This window comes from Lactuca virosa, chromosome 9, assembly GCF_052849685.1.
Source record: "Lactuca virosa cultivar CGN04683 chromosome 9, Lactuca_virosa_CGN04683_v6, whole genome shotgun sequence".
Classification (NCBI taxonomy): Eukaryota; Viridiplantae; Streptophyta; class Magnoliopsida; order Asterales; family Asteraceae; genus Lactuca; species Lactuca virosa.
The window spans coordinates 107,670,870-107,676,869 of NC_136434.1; positions in this window are offsets into that span (position 1 = coordinate 107,670,870).

Here is a 6,000-nt window from a genome sequence, read left to right on the forward strand (position 1 = left end):
GTCTCGAAATTATTTGCAAGGTAAGTGTCTATGGACTAGGGAAGAGATGCGGGTACTTTTGTTGCATCTGATCTTCTCGCTCCCAAGTGAATTCAGGTCGTAGCGTGGGTGTTCCAGCGGACCTCCATTGTTATGTCTGTTGTTTTGATCGGTATAGGTCATGTGGATTTGGGTTTATTTGCATATGTTCATCTAAATGTTAGCATGTTCACTCGTGTTATAGGGCAACTTTGTCTTGAAGTTCATGGTTGAATTCATACCTGGTTCATCTATCACCGCCTCGTGTATACAAGTTGTATATATACTTTGTAGTGATAGGTCAACCGTATTCATCCCTAGCGTCTGTGCTTGAACTTGACTCGTTGAACGCGTGCTATTCCTAAATGGTCTGTCAGTAATACTTCGGGAAGGTTTCAAAAGATATTGCACTCTTCACATAAATACTTCGCGATTTTGAAACTAGAGACGATTTGGGAGTTGTGTCGGGTTTGTCGTTATAGATCGATAGAATTTCGTTAGTCGACAGTTAAAGCAAAGGTTCTTTCCGTAGCACATGAAGCTGGTATACTGAGGACCAAGCCAATCCATTTCTAATAGCTACTTGGGAACTGCTTATCGTAATGGGCGTTAAATCGATTGTTTAGAGTGATGGCATCTTCTATGTATGTGTCTTTAGTGCCTTCTGTTTTATTCTTGTTATTACTGTTGCAAATATTTATACCACCTTTATAGCTAGTATAGGTAGTAGGACTACTTTGGTAATTACTGGTGGAATCCCGCAATATGATCCCAACAAAGTCCCTCTATCCTCGTTTAGTGTAAACACATCGTATATAGTTAAGATTGAGAAAATAGTCGACTGAGCAACTCTGCCCTAAATCCAAAATCAAACAATAAACATGAAATAAGGCAGAATTACTCACTCTAAGTCTGCAAAATCTTAACGATGTATGACCCTAATGTTATACTAAGCCATCCTAACTCACCCGTATGGATCCTAAGTTTTTATATGACTGATGTGTTAATTTATGATTTTGATTTAATTGTCTAAAAATTTTATGAAAATTTGATGCTTAATTATTGTTATTTGGGAAACGTACCAAAATTCAACTAGGTTCCCTGTTGTTTCTTTATGACTTGTCGTTAAACTCCTCTCGTTCCTCCATAATTGCTCTATGTCAGGCAATCCCTCTTAAAGTGCCCTTTTTCACCGCATAAATAGCATACTGGATCTACTCCAACATTGGGGATCGGAGTCCTACAGTGATCGTTGGTGTGCCCTTTCTTCTTGCACCTATCACAATACATCTCCCGACAGGCTCCGTAATGATGGTAGTTGCACCTTTTGCATTGTGGGAGGTTTCCTAAATATGGTGTTGTCGATGTTAAGGGAGTAGGGCCAGTGGGGGTAGGGATTGCTACCTCTTGTTTCCTTTTGATAGGCCTTTGAGTCGAACTGCTCCCCTTTTCGTTCCAGAACTTTCGTTTCATGTTTTTAGGTTTGTGGCTTGGAGTATTCTTGTAGGTAGACACTCGTTGGTTTCCTTGGTTGTTTCTAAGATTTGAATTGTTGGCACCATTTCCATTTTTACTAGAGCTACTTGCATTGTGATGTGCCATGATGACTGTCATGGCGGCTGTGACCGCAACTTGAAAAGTAGCTGAGTCTATATGCAGGAGTGGTGTTTCGTTGGTTGGTCGGTTATTTCCATGTGAAGACATGATTCTGTTACATGATGTGAAACGAGTCGGTTAGCTAACTACGGTAGTTGTTAGTTGAATTCTATAAGTACAAATTTCTCATCCTGCTATTCGGTTTCTAATGCTTCGACCTACATTCTTATGATGTATTTATGAATGAGGGTTGAAATAGGTATTGTTTTTAAGTTAAGTTTTAGCAAATTAGGGTATGGATGTTGAAATCTTTAGTCGATCTAGTTTCATAGGTTTTGGAATAGGGTATCCCTCTTACTATTTTTAGTTATGAAGAAGGATGTCATATACCTATCTCATAGCGTGAGTAATATAATTACCAACTCACTAGGTAATATTAATTATTAATTATTCGTTTGACGCATTAGGTCCTCTACCACTTCGCATGCTTCACAAGTGGTTTCCTCTGTTCTCTGTCCTATTTTTGGTGGAAATGGTTTGTTATCTCCTGGTATCTATATAGGGTGTCCTTGATTTTTTTTCTCAGGCGTGTTGAATCTCTGTCATTGTTTTGATTGCCCTAGTTGAAGTTGTAGAGATTTGATATCCTATGGTAACTGTCTCTTTCTCTAAAGGGTCTATGTGATAGGAAAGTTGGGCTTATCGAAGGATTTGGTCTGTTTGGTTAGCAAGACGGCATTTTCCCACTATAGGGTTAAAGATGAAACGGTGGCAAGACTTCAACAAAGTTTCCAAGTTCAATACCATTGAACTTCCATAGTTTAGGTCAACAAGGATAGTGTAGTGAGTTGCAAAAACAATTTATGACATGAACTATTTACATAGCCAAAGCATGGATTGATAGTGATGATCTTTAAAGGAAACAAGAAGTCTGTCATAATAGTTGGTATAGAAGTTACATAGAATTCAGAAAACTTGACCTTGGAGTAGGTCTACAATACACCACACAGGGAAAACTTGACAACATAGAGATCTAGTGAAACAGTAATTGCTAGACGGGGAAATTTACATGTAAAGAGTACTAGTTGGAGTACATACGAAGGTTATTCCATAAACCAAAAGAAGGAGCGAGTAGAGTATCCTCTACTTGCAACGGGAACTATTATGTTGAGCCTTTGGTTCTGCCAACTGACGCTCCATCTCGAGCATATGCATTTCGTACCTTGCCTGGCATGCTCTAAGTTTGCTGACTTCCGTTTGAGTTGCAGTTAGCTCTCTCTGCCAAGCCTCATTTTGATTAACGATTCTTCTATGGGCTAATCCTAACTGTCGGATGCAAACTGTATTGACCCCGGTGTTCGCATCATTCTTCTTGGACGTTGGATAGTTGCCCTTCCTTGCTCATCATTGCGAGCAAATCGGCGAACCATTATAGGAAGGACTCTGTCTACTGAGCTTCCCTCGCTCAGATTGTAGAAGCTTCGGTCTCCATTGAACGGAGTGGGTTGACCCTGTTCACGACTCCACCTATTCAGGTTCATTGCCCACAGAGGTGTCGAGCCTTGAAATCCCGGTCGAGGATTAGGATTTTGGATTGGAGTCACTAAGGGTAGGTTATTGTCTTCGGGATCTGAGTCGGAGTCCTCTTGCATTTCTTCCTTGAATTCTTCTTCTTACTCGATTGGTTCCTCTTCTTCTTCGTCCATAATTTCTTCTGGATCCTTTTCTGGATCATCTTCCACCCAGCCTCCGTTACCTTGGTTCGGGTAGTAGGGGTCCCCTGGTAAGTGAAATCCGGCCATTGAGTCTGTACGAGAACAGGGATATGAGAATTGTCTAAATACTAAAGAATATAAATTTGATCATCAAGGTTAAACTATTGCATTTACAAAATATTCCTATAGTATTCTAAATGTTATGTTTGATTCAAAAGATTAATGTTTGGTAAGTTTTAGACTTGTCGTCTACTGCAACTATTCCCTGACGTATGTTAGTCGGCTCTCGGATAAATATAGTTGATCACGCCATATTTATCCTTGTCCCGATTACATATTCCAAGGCATACTTGTAGTGTACAACTCATCTATAATACTTCTATATTGTTTTCCTTATGATACTGTTATTATTATGAAATGTATGCATGTATAATTTTTAATAAAATTTATATTTTTAAAAGTATGTCTGTTAATCAGAGTGTTTTTGCCCAGTTGTGTTTATAGTTGTATATCGAAAATAAACGGTTTTGATATACATAGTTCACTATAAACAATGCTCTGATACCAATCTTTCACACCCCCAAACCTGAATGGCGGAAACATTTGGGGCGGAGGACGTCATGTACAGTATCATAACAATTGAATAGTAAAGAAAGTACACACCACCATAGCATATATTTGAAAAGTTTACATGATTGTATCTATTACATGTTTCAAAAGTTAAATACAATATGATGTTCCAAACGATGTTACTAACGCCAGAGCATTAGTCCCCAAAAGCAGTTGCTAACCTGGTTTAGCGATTCCCTGAGAATACAAGTTATTTAAAGAAAAAGTGTCAACATTTAAGTTGGTGAGCTCATAAGTAGTTATTTGAGTAAATGCATGCCATTCGAAAGTTTGCGTTTGTTTTCCAGAAAATCCGATATTTTCTTATAAAATGTGTTATGAATTGATGTTGTATAAAAATGAATGTATTGAACCAGGAAAAACCTATATTTTCCTAAAAGTGAGAAGCAGTATCAAATGCCCAAGACTGTAATTTTGTAATTAAATATGTCATACTTCAAATAATGATGCATAGTTTTATTAGTAAAAAAACTATAAGAAGTTTGTAATTTCACGTAAAAATAACTGTAATATTACTTTTCCCGCAAAAACATAATACCATAATAATTGTCTATCCTGTGAGTTTTCATAACCGTACTATGATGGATTTGCCTGCGGCGACGTTCTTCAGGCGTCGAAGCGTTATAATATTTGTCACCCCACGGACTGTAGCTAACAGTCAGGGCGCGGGATCATCAGTCCCGTATAGATCTATACACACTTATCACGTTCTCACAACAGAGACTCTGGTTATAAAACAGGGCTTTCTAGTGGTACCTTGACATGTATAGTGAAGACGAATGACTCACATATTCTAAATTAAGTCACGTATTTTGAAATATATATGAATGATTTCTGAAATGATTACCCTTTCTACAGTGTTGACAAAGTCATAATAATGAGTTGTATTTTCTTGTATAAACATGATGTTATAGTTGAAATGGTTACCGTTGGTATGATGTAGTATGCAGATATATAAATAAAACATATTTCTATTTATAAAATATATTGTATCCCATGAGGGTAAAGTTGTGATGTGTGATGTTTTGCATGTTAACGACTTCATATGATAGTTATAACAATAGTATGAAAAGTATAGAAAAAGATTGATGCTTTCACATGAGTTTAACCGTGTGTTTACTTGTATTCTCCCCCTAAAAGTGTTTAAAAAGAATTTACAAAACATTTAAAAGTGTTGTGATAGGGGCATGAACTCACTTGGTAGAAGTGACGGGTTGATGAAAATGATGCTTTACACGGAGATCACTTCGACGGGAAAGAAGTCGATTTCTTGGAAATATCGGGGCTTCAAACTTCCTTCAGAGCTTGGATATGAAACCGAGGCGTCGGGGTAGCTTCGAGAGGTTAAACACATAGCAATTGTAAGAGAGAGGATAGAAATGAGCAGCCAAACTCGGAACCCTCGACTTCTATTTATAGGCTGTAAATTCAGGGTTCACGTCATGAACCTCATGTTCACGTCGTGGCCTTGGTCTTATCCCTTCCGTAGACTCGACGTTTGATAGCCCGACCCTGACACACATCAGTCACCAGCTCACGTCGTGATTTTCTGACAGTGTGGGGTTTCGTGCCCCGAACTTCAGAAATTCATATCTCTCGCATACGAGCTTCGATTTCAATGTTCTTTTTATCCACGCGTAGGTGAGATTATGCTCTACAACTTTCGTTTAGACTCTGTTGGCTAATTTTGAATTTATTTTTATTATTGTATTTTTAACTGGCCGGGACTGGAAAAGTCCGTTAAAAATCCATAACTCCTTCATCTGACGTCTGATTTCGTCTGTCTTTTTACCATTGCATTTCTATTGTTGAGGTCTTCGATTTTCGTTTAGGTTGCGTTGACTAAAAGTCGCTCCATCTCTATTTCGAGTTTTTAGCTGTCTACTGCTATATCCGAAACTTAGAAAAATCATAACTTCCTCCTATGAAGTCAGATTTGGACGTTCTTTTTATGTACGTTTACGGTTTAATGATATCTACGACTTTCATTTAGATACCTAAGGCTGAAAAGTATTTTATTAAAATTTCGTGTTTTACGCTT